Source organism: Cuculus canorus, chromosome 10, assembly GCF_017976375.1.
Source record: "Cuculus canorus isolate bCucCan1 chromosome 10, bCucCan1.pri, whole genome shotgun sequence".
Taxonomy (NCBI): Eukaryota; Metazoa; Chordata; class Aves; order Cuculiformes; family Cuculidae; genus Cuculus; species Cuculus canorus.
This window is the reverse complement of record NC_071410.1, coordinates 7,566,990-7,578,925: the sequence shown is the minus strand read 5'-3', so window position 1 is coordinate 7,578,925 and position 11,936 is coordinate 7,566,990.

The window sequence follows — 11,936 nt, the reverse complement described above, 5'->3', positions numbered from 1 at the left end:
AAGCCAAGACAGAGAACGGCTTGCTAAATAGCAGATAGAGCAGAAAATAATCTTGGATGTCACAAGCTGAGCTGAGTCAATGGTGCCATGGTATTGTGAAAAGGGAAGTGAGATACTGAAAGCAGGGACAGAAGTGCAGTCTCTCGGATATACGGCAGTCCTCCACTCCACTCAGCTATAGCAAGGCATCAGCGAGACTTCTGCTGGGGCACTGTGCTACAAGATACAAGCCAACTGGAAAAGATCTAGAGGAAGTCAACAAAAATAATGAGAAGATGAATGAGGAAAGTTAAAGAATTGGGATTTATTTTTTTTTTTAGTCTAAAGAAGAGGCAAATGAAGGGTAATAATCTGCTTTCTTTGACTGAAGCAGAGAGAGACTAAAAGAGAATATAATTGATTTTAATCAGGGGAGTTTAATATTTCATTTTAAGGATTAACATTATCAGATAGGGACGGGGAAGCACAGTGGGATAGATGGCCGAGGAAGTGGTAAAGCTCCAATGCTGGAGATCTGTGGCTGCGTAAGTATCAACCCAAAAAGCCAGGTCTGATCAGAGGGCAGGAGGGCGGACTGCATGACCTCTTGAGGTCTCTTCCAGCTTGGTGTTTCTGTGGATCTACAATTTCTGCTTGTGTGTTTGGGGCTGTTGGCCAGAACAAGTATTATTCAATGCAAGGATTGCAGAACTGCCTTCTAAATTTAGATAGAGCATACTAGGCGGTGACAAAAGATAAATGAGTTCAAGGGAAGGCAGTGTGATCATGTGGCTGCCTTGGACAGCTGGTGGAAAAGGTTTGATGCTTCAGTGCATGACAGCAATTCTGTCTCTTAGATCATCCTTTGCTCTACAACAGTTTTGTAAGGACCGGAGACCAATTTATACAGAAAGGGATAAAGTGAGAAAGAACATACACATGTAATACATGTGGAAACAGGTCCACTCTTTTCCTGTCTGTCCTCTGCACGCCCACTGGTTCTCATTTCATAGAATAGCACCTACGTGTTGCCTTAGCATAAGTATTCCCCAGGAAATCAATATTTTAATTGTTACTGCAGTCAAAAGAGGGCTGTAGAAGTCTGATCTCACCTTCTTTTGTCTTTTCAGCTTTTGTGTATCTTATTTATTCTACGGCTTTCCATCAAGCAGAAGCTCTCTCTGAGTTTGACAGTTATGTCTGTCTGCTAAGCTGAGAACACTGGAGATAGTAAACAAATACCTGTAAATAATGAAAGTTTAGCTGTTGGGCCAATTTAGTGAAAGTGACTGCCTAAGCAGTGTGTGTAAAAGCTGCATCTGTTCAACTAAAATGAGTTGCTCTGAGCTCAAGTGCTCACTGCATGTGTAAACACCTAATGCTGTCATCACCGGCTATTTATTTGTATTGCCACAGTGCAATGAGCTTGCGGTAATAGTGGTTAAACAGAGACAGCAGGAGGCTACTCCCTGCCCCAAAGAGCCCAAATTTGGCCCAGAATTTATTGCAGGATCTTCAGAGAAGCTGTCTAGTTTTTAAAATAATTTTCTTACTTGCTTCTCTTTTGTCTTGCTCTGATTTGGAACTGTACATTTCTGCAAGAAAAGATTAAGGTGAATCAGCTCAGTCAGTTTTCTTAAGGTACAAATCCCATCACACTGAGTCATTGAACAAATGCTGCACTGGCTGTGTAGATTCCAGAATTTCACTTTGCCTGCAGCAGAGTCTGGTAATTATTAGTGAATCACTTGAAATTATACAGATTTTTGATGTCATTACTGTCAATGGCACTAAGTAATACAATTCCAACAAGCTAAACACCGATGTGGTAATCCTTATCACTTCTAACACCAAACAATTTAATCTTATCTTCATGTGCTGATGAGATAATGTATTCCAGCAGTGGCTTTTTAGGAATATTGTGTTGTTCCAAGTGGCGTTGAGATAAAACACTTTTGTGGAGAGTTACAATGTTATGCTAACATTGCTGCACATCTGACTGAGAGGATCTTTTTTGAAGACTCTTACATGAGTAGATGACTCCTCAAGTCTATGTAACGATCTAAAAATCCTGCTGATTGAACCTTGCCTGGAAGTGAGTACCTATGGGAAATTTGAGACTACAGGGTAATATCTCAGTTATCTGAGCGTGAAAATATTTCTCAGAGACGCAATGCTGCTTAAATGTTTTCTAACAGCTCAAAGGTAGATTCTTTTGAAAGATCAGTTTTGGAAGAGGTCTCCTTTGGCAAAAAAAGGAAGACAGTCAGTCATGCTAATCCTGTTATGTGCAAAGCACCTTGGAAGAGCAGAGGAGAGTCCCCGATAACTGCCTCACTGCTTTTGGAGAAAGCAAAAATGAGGAGCAGGTTGTAGTGAGGACGAGGAAGGTTCTTGGTGCAAGGATAGAAGCTGTGACTAAGTTAGTTTAAGATTATCACTTGGGGTTTGAAGAGAGGATCAGCCTGCGGTAAAAATGAGATTTGCCAGGAACAGCTCTCATTTCCTGAGCTCTGTGTAGACCTTTTGCTTCATATTCTTGGCAGGCTTAGATTCAATAGCCTCGTTACATTGTCTTGATTCCCTGTGGAGCTTCGATATAGGCAATGTGCAGTGTTTTGCTCGGTCATCCCCATATCAAAATAAAGTAAACTCCATCCAAGGGGAACCCTGGCAGTGACGGTTACACTACCCTGCACACAAAGGGGGAGATGAGGAAGAAACTGCTTCTCAGCAGCAACAACAAAAATCCACCAAAACTCAAAAATCAAATAATGATTTTATTAATGAACTTAAGACCCAGAGCTACTTTAATCCAAATTGCAACTTCCTGCAGTATTTTTGGGATTTAACTACCTGAGGATCCCTCTTTTAACCCAGCGCCATCTAACTACCATTCCAAGCAGCTTGTAAGGGGAAGCTCCTCTACACATGTGAGTGGCCACTAACAAGTTGTGTTTTAGGATGACTACATTCAATTTGTTTTCCTCTCTGTTGGAGGCCAAAGATGCTCTTGGTGTCAGATGGATGCTGTGAGGGCTGCACGATAAAAGACCATATGCGTGTCTGGCACAGATAGGTGCTGGCTGTGTTCACAGCGTTGAGAAGCTGTGGTTCTATTTCTTGTCTGGGAGTTACAATCTGTTAATTCTGCTGCTGAATCTGCCTCTCCCCATTCGATTAAGCCAACCTTACCAAGTTCAGTGTGGAGTAAAAGCTCTGCATCCTATTTAACAAGAAAGATTTTAGCTCTTGGATTACTTAACCAGTTTTTAAAGTCCAATTTCATACTGAAATAATGTTTAGGCAAACACAGAGTAGTTCTTTTTTGTAGGAAAAAGCGTTTAGAGAAGAGGCTTTAGCAGTATAGCTGTGAAATCTACGGCATTCCTTCCTGTTTTGGCTTAGAAAGTGCTGCTTTGGCAATTCCCACTGGCTTCTTCCATGGCTTGGAAAAACCCTGGGCTCACAGGCTGCTTTTCCATAGACCCTGCCTTGTCCTGCCATGAGACGGGCCTGCTCCTCCTGACCAGCTGAACGAACTGAAGTGGGATTCTGCAGATGAGCTCGGCAGGGACAGCGGGAGGCCCCTGCCGTGGTTTTAGACCGTAACACTGTGAAGCTCCTGTGTTCCAGCACAAAAAAAAGAGGGCAAGGAGATAAATGACTCCAGTGTTTGTTTGTTTGTTTTGCCTAAAGAAGCTTCTTTGTAAGCGTATTCCACATGAGTATTCTTCTGTCAACGTAAAATAGATCCCTTGTGTCTAAATTTAAGTCTCTGTATATTGTTACTTGTGCAATGGCTTAGAAATACTTTGGAGGCATTATTTAGGAGCTGTTATGACTTCTCTCACATATTTCCTCTGCCTCCCTGCACCCACACATCCATGCACACATAGTGAGAGAGGCAGGGTCAGATTCTGATCAGACTTCAGTTTTGCACAAACAAAACTCTCTTTTTACACATTTTTTTCCTGGATTTAAACCAAAAGTGATTTTTGGACCCACTAGACAGCCCTTGGTAAACACTAGTCCAACAGGAGCCGTGCTGCTGAGGAAATCAGGACCTCACACTCTGGAAGGAGTGATAAGTGTCTGGATTTGGAGCTGAGAGCCATACACACAAGCATCAGTCTATCTGTGGCCAGTTTCCCTTCCTGGGAGGGTTGTTTTGTGAAGTCCCTGCTACAGAATCACAGTAGTGCCGTTTATTCTGGAAACTGGATTGCATTGTAGGGACAGCTATAAGAAAACACTAACATTCATCTTAAACAGGTTTCATGCTTTCCTGTTTGGATTACTCTTCATTTAAGGCTCTGAATAGTGACACGGAGCAGGAAAAGAAAGGCCAGATGTTTCTCCTGGATCATTTTCTAATTGTCTCTTCTCCAAAAGTTAACCATTCCATGATTCCTTTGGTTTCACATCTGTATTTAACTTCAGTTTTGGGAATTCTTCAAGCTAAAATTTCAGCATTTCAGCTTCGAAGCCATAAACCAAGGAGGGCTTCACTATTTGAGGCATCACTGAGCACCAGGGAATGTGCGTGCAGGGTATTCCTAGCAGAAATAATTTTCAATGTATGGCTGTGAGCTGTAATAGAAGGAGGCTTTCCACCACAGAAAAGGGGTATGTGGTCCATTTATGAAAAAGGAAATTAATTAGTCAAAATGACTACTATAAAATGGTCAGTTTGTAACAGGCAGCTAACAAGATGCCCCTGACTGGACTATGTGAGGCCTGTCCACAGTGACTATGTTTTTCTAAATGAGAGGTGCAAATCATGCAGATGCTAAAAGAGTGTCAGTTCCACTTTGCATGCACAGCCAATCAGTTATTACACCCCCATCAAATGTAATCAGTGATCAATTCTGCAATTAGGCCTCCAATGTAGCTGCCTGTAATGAACACTGGCTCGGTTCTTTGTAGCACTGGGAGGGTAAAATAACAGGTAAGTGCATCATGATGAGTAAATTGATGCTGTGGGTAATGGATTCAGCAACACGAACAATTGCAGCCCCTGAAGAAGTCCACTCTATCCAGTCTGTCACCTTCTAGCTTCACATTTATTTACATCTTCGCGAAGTACAGCCAGATTTCTTTCTTCTAGAAGTTTAAGGGACAAACTAGCAAGACATTTAAAGGTTTCTGTAAATGAGACACAGGAATAACATGTGGGAAACCTTTAGATACATTTTGTGGTGATGCTGATTCATCATATAAGTGGTATTAAGTCCAGGAGAACCCTGCAGAGTACTGACTGTAATTCTCTCCCATACCTGTGCACGGCAAACCATGCACAGTAACATCTGAACACCCAGCAGGCAGCAAAACAGCTTCAGTAAAGCATTAAACACACAATCTAGTCAGCTTTTCAGCACATTCTTCAGTTTTGGTACTCTCCAAACCTCTTACCATGTTAACAGAAACCTGTAGGGCTCTTGTTTTCTGGGAGTTAATGGCTTTCAGAATGAGTGCTGTTAGCACTGATCGTAACAGAGCTTTTACTTGCCGTGACTTCTGCTTTCACCTGTAAAGGTTTCTGGCTCAAGTCAAGACTGGTGAGACCTCAATGGTTTGGAATCCTGCAGTAAGTAAGTGGCTTGTTATAAATTACTGTGAACACAGTGTGATAATACCTAGATGTGTATAAACTCTGTTGCAACAGTGTTTTTGAGGTTGCATGGTTTGTCTGGTGAAGAAGAAGGAGGGAAAGAAGTCTAGAAAGCCCTGGAGATTCTCCTTTGCCTTATTGTGGTGTTGCAGCACCTGCTTTGGTATCTGAGATTCCTGGTTTCAAGGTGTTTTAGCACTGCATCAAGCAAGGGGCTCACGCAGAGGCCCCCCTTGAAGCTTCTTCTGCTATGGGAAATGGAAAAGAAACACCCAGTGCCTTGGTAGGTCTGTGCATGAGGTGCTTGCTTTCCACCAGCAATTCTGGTTCTCCTTAGTATGACAACAACCTGCTCAGTCTGCCAGGTCTGCAGCCTTATCTCTCCTCAGGGGATTCCCAAGGACATGATTTTCAGAGAGCCTGGACCCCTCTGACTCAAGGTAGTATCGAGGCTGCGTAACTCTTGAAAAGGAGTTGCGGCAAGTTCTGCGACGGTAGCACTTTAGCTGTGCAACTTTTGCTGTGCAGCTTTTGCTGCTGAGTGGGTGGAAGAGTGGATGGGGGTTTCTATTTGAAGTGTCAATTTAAATACTGACATTTGCTAGTTATTACTGTACAGCAGCATTTGAGCAAACTCATTATTTTACTGTTCCACACCTGGAAAAATAACTGCTGTAGTTCAGACCTCAGGATAACAAGCGTTGGCTGCTACTTACTTTTCAGTGGCAGTTCCTTATCTGCTTAAAGGGGGTGCCACGAACCTCAATTAGTTAGTGGTTATACAGCACTTTGAAATTCTGAGACACTATCTACCTTTTAAGTATTATAATGTTTCTATAACATATTGTAACAAGTACAAGTTTCAGTACACAGAAGTGCTCTCGGCTGTAGGCCAGAAATGCTTCATAAGTGAAATAATCTGGGATTTTGTGTCCCAATGACACAAGGAAAGCAAGGAAAAATCTTCATCAGTCCTAAATTTACCGTGTACACATATTGAGTACGTTGACAGCCCAGCTAAGAAAAGCAAGAACAGTACAAATAGCTGTCAAATATCAGTGGTGGGTGTACTGCAAAAACCTGTGTACAATCCAGTCAGACAGCAGAGTGCTTTGTAGAGTGGGAGCAAAGGAGGATGGAACAGGTACAGCATCATCTATTTCCAATTATTTCCTTCAGCGTCCAGCCCAGGAGCTCATGGTTGGTCTGAGCACAACTGCGCAGTGCTAGAGATGCATTTGTTTATTTTGAAATATGGGAGTCAAGGATGCATCTGACTTCCTCACTTTGCTCTTCAGCCAATGCTGCCAGTGGTGAATAAAATCCATTGCTACGTTGATAAGTCATAACATTTTTGGGCTTGGGTTGCTAAGCTGTCTTTCTCTGCTTTGCACGTGAGTATGGGAGATATGTTTGCCTGGGGATAGAGTAACAGCTCCAAAAGGCTGCAGTGAAATGCAATCTGGTTCTGACACAATGCAGCCAGTCGGGCTATCTGTGCGAAGGAGCACCCAAAAAGGTAACTGGGAAAGGCTGATAATCCCCAACTGATCCTCGAAAACTCAAAGCACCCGGCCAAGCTTCAATTTGCAGATTTGAGATTTTTGACTGTGGCACTGAAGTTTTCCGGTGATGGCAATAGGTCAGGGATAAGGATTGTTAGTTTATATTTCTTAGCCAGGGTGCACTTTTCATCCTGGGTCTTTCCTTGGTTCACTGAATCAATGTTTGTGTGCAGGTCAGCCAGAGCTGTCACGGAGCGGGATCCTCTGGTGCGGTCTGACCACCTGGCTGTGCAACCTCAGTGCTCAAAGGAAACAGTGCCGTAGCCTTGCGGTACCTGCTCTTCAGTGTCTGTATTTCTGCAGGGTTAAATCAGCAGAAAATTGACCCTCTGGAAGGAATTTGAGCAGTGGTTTGGGCAAGGCCGGGCGGATGGTGCGAAGCATGGGTAGGACTGCATGGATGGGAAGGGGGGCTTCTCAGTGATACTTGAGTGGAGCGAGGCATTGGCTCACCTCGGCGGTGAGCCCACACTCACTCGTGCCTCTGGCTCCTGTCCAGCCTTCCTCCTGGCTCGGGTTATCTATGCCTCACGCCTCGAATCCCATTGCAGTTCCGGAGACAACAAGGATTGATGGGTGGTGTGTAGCGTCCCAGAGCTGAGGAGAAACCATGTGCTGTGCAGCCACTGAGAACGTGCAGCTGAGCAGGACAGTTATCTACAAGAGCCTCTGTGCAGTGCAGTGCAGTACAACGGTCTTCCCTCCAAACATCCTTATGATGTGGTTTCTCTTGCGTGCTTTGTATGTTGGGTTTTTTTTTGTATGTTTTTGTGTGCTCTTGCGATCACTTGCGTGCTTTGTATTGCACAGGTACCTATCCAAGAGGGAAGACTACACAGTTTCATCATTCCTCTCCTTGTGACCTTCGCTCCTCTCCTCGACTAATGTCAGTGTGAGGTTTTGATCGAGCTACAGCAGAGCAGGTTTCACTATGACATTTCTGCACCTGCTGCCTGACACATCCCAGCGTTCCTTGGCTGGGGAAGTACTTCTCGTGGAGGTTAGCTGTCAGGCGTGCAGCAGAGGAATGAGGGCCTGAAGCTCCGATAAACATAAGATTTTGAAAAATTAAATGAGGCCTGTGAGGTTGCAAAAGAAAATAAATATTCTTGTGGATAGGAGTGAGGACTGGCATGGAAGAGAGACATAGGACTCAGAGCAGGTGGAAGAAGTGTTGCGTCATAACCTCAGTGAGATGTAGCTAGTGTCACCACCACCGAGGGATGAGGATCAAACCAGACCCTATTGCTTTGTCTATGCATCATTCTAGTATATAGGTTGTGAGATGGGAAGAGTGGGTAGGATAGTGTGGAGAACATATTTTAGATATTCAAAATAGCTTTAAAAGAACAAATCTGCCTCAGAGCTAAATGCTTGGTGCCATCTGCAGAAAAAAAGACAGAACTACTCATGCCTGTTTGCTGCTTTTATGTGACAAATCCCTAATTTCTGGAGAGAAGTGGTGCAAGCACAAAACTGTGTTCTGCATTCAGATTTCATCCTGCTTTCATGGGACAATTTTCCTTAAAAGCCTTTGATGCAGTACAGCCCTTGAGAAACCAACAACTCACTTGAAGACACTACACTGTTTAACGCTAGAAATTAAATAAGGTGCATGCCTTTGTGGAATAACTAAATGTAAGATGCACCACAGAAGGATGCACTGTACCATCTGATCTGGAATTCATCTCCAGCAGACTGTGGCAGAACAGAATAAATCAGGAATTATGACTGATTCTTGTTCTGGAGGATGCATGAACTACAGACTTGGTTAAAGCTGGTGGTTCACTTACCACTGTGCTCTTGGAAACAGAATAGAAAGACCTATTTCTGTAATTAAATATTCCTGTAATTAAATATTCCTATTTACCACCTATTTTTGTAATGGCAGCTAGGAGTCCATGTTTTTCTTTGGTTTCTCAGCCGAAGAAATGGGCTACATGTCAAAGGTTGTACTTGCAGAGGTAGAGACTGGAGGATTTGAGGCAGGACGGATGGTTTGTCCGTCGGTGAGAAAAGGAGTCATCTAATGCTCTCCTGAAATAACAGGAGGACAGACTGTCTTGGGCGTAGGCCTAGCCAATGATCCTGATTTGGAAACGGTAAATAGGAGAAACGCTGCTTGGTTTTCTTGTCCTGGGTTGAAGGAAACAAGGCTCAGTATTGTAAATATGTGACTTGTGATTTTAGTCTCTCAGCCCAACGGGAGTAACCCAGGGAGGTCCTAGCTATTCCCTGCTATAAATCAGCTGAAGATACACGCTCCCATCTTAAGCAGGATCTCCTCCCTTTTAATTCACTCCTCCTCATGTACAAAGATTAAAGCAAAATTCAATTAGAAATAAGCTGGGAGAGTGCAATTAAAATCTAGCTCCAGCTCCCAAATGCCCTGAGCAGAGCAGATGTAATGTTCTGAGGGGCTGCAAAGGTACATTCCCTCAGCAGAGTTAAGATTGAGGTTTAGATTTGAGCATCTCCTGAGCCCCAGAGACACTGGTGGCAGGGACAGGCTGAATGCGATGCTCCTGGAAGAGATGCTTCCTTGACTATTCCTGCGTGGGTTTGCGTGTATTAGAATTTTGGTATTTCTTTATAGCAAAATATTAACTCTGCATTAGGATAGTTCTAAGTGACAATAGATGTAAACTGGAGTAGAAGAGTGCATTGAAAACCAGCCTATCCTGCAGGCACCTGGGGAAAGTACAAAGATGGCAAAAAGCTTTTATCCCTTATGTCTGTTTTTCCTGCTTTGGCAAGGTTGTTAATGTCATACTATTTCAGAAGTATTTCAAAGCATAACACTGAACTATATTGAACAAGCTTAATGGGTCATAAAGAAATTTTTTTTCGACTACTAAAATGCATCCCTTTTCTTGCCTCAAGACTTAACAGTAATTGTACAACTGAAAATGGGAAGATTCTGAGAAAGGGCTTGAGAAGATCTCTGGGTGGTGGAATTGATTTTACGAACACAGGGTGCAAGCCTGTTGCTATTTTTAATGGCCTGCCTGAGCTAAAAAAGGAAAAATATCAGAAGATGTAGAAAATGTGAAGAGGAAGTACTGCCGAGTGAACCCAGGGGACTGCTCAGAGAGGAAATGAGTCAGGCAGTTGCTAAGTAAAGACAGTTGCCTGTTTACAGAGGAATTAAAAGAGTTAAAAGGCTGTATTATGAAATTCCCAATCAAAATTTTCTGAACAGGGTGCGGATGGCATGAGGATGCACTTAGAATAAACACGTCTGGATCAAACCGCTGAATTGTCTGGTTCTAGCAGACACAAAACAGCCGGTGAGCCACAGCCATGGACAGGAGTCAGAAGGCACAAACCCATTTCTGCCCTCAGCAGACTGGAGAGGTGGGCATTGCTGTGACTGTAGTCTGGTCATTGTGGGCAGGGAAGAAAGCCTCTGACAGCTGGGACATCAGCCTTCCTGCTGACCACCCCCTGGGCCCCTTTTCCCTGCATGATGGTGAGCGTAGGTTGGGATATAGCTGGAGAACGACCAACTCCCAGGCCTTCACGCATCCATCCTACAGCAGGGCACCCCCTTTCTTTCTTTGCTTTGCAGTTCACTTGCAGCTTCAGCCTAAAGGAACTTCTGGTGGGAAGGGATAGTCATGACTTTTTTTCAGCTCATGAAATAAGGAGTCACTGGGATCTCCCGGCACAGTTTATATGTTTGACGCACACTGTCTGCATGAGAGGTGCCAAAGTCACCAGCATCAAGGCAAACCACAGAGTGATGTTTCCGTCTACCTGGCTCTACCTCTGCCTGACTGTTTTTCCTTCTCACCAGCTACCTCTGGTTAACTAGCTGGAATGGAGGGAAAACAAAAACTTGTCCTCCCACACACATCTAATACCCATATTTAATGGACAAAACACATTTCAAGAGACCAAGTAAAAAGAATCCCAGCATTGCTTGGTAATAAAATAAGTTCTAGTAATAAATCCTAGCCTATAAAACGTGTTACAGAGAAGGGTTGTTGCCACTTAGCAGCTCAGTCTGTCCTGGGGGAACCAAAGGCTGATGTTACAGAGTGCTGTCCTGTTAGCTGGTAACAGTCCCTGTGTTTTGGGCCCCCTGACTGCACAATCGTGTCTAGAATAAACAGAGGGACAAATTTATATCCACTTCTGTGAGATGTGAATCTCACCCAATTGTGTTTAACAACAAAGCTTTTACAGGGTTTTGGTTCACGTCTAATGAAAATGTTATCACTTTAAGAAATTCCCCAGTCGCAGGGAATGAGAAAAACAGTGATGATGTGTCACACTGAATTCAGGCTGTGGAAAAACTCTTGCCTATGACTCTTATCTATTTGAGTTTCTGTGTCAGCTCTGCTTTCTGAGCAGAGTAGTTTGCATAGCTCAGGCAGCTCCATCCCCGCAGCTGGATACGGAGGCTATGGAGGAAATCCTGCCCTATTACAGAACAAGATTGTCTGGGTTTGGCCCCAGCTGAATCTCTGAAATAATTAGTCTGTTATCGGTCCCGAACTGCCCAGTTTTGGTGGCTCTCAGGGTAACTGGAGATTTCATATTTTTGACCAGCAGCATCACAACTGTGTTGGAAACCAGTAAGTTTCCAGCCGTTAGGTGAGTTCTAAATGTACATGCATGTAGCGGGAAACTTGGGATCAGGGTTTTCCTCCATTCACATGCATTGATGGAAGCTGCAAATACGGGAGAATTCAGGAATCCCAGCAGGTTCCCTGTTTAGGAATATTGCTGTCAGAAATGCCCTTCTGCACAGTTGGTGGAGAGGGCTGAAG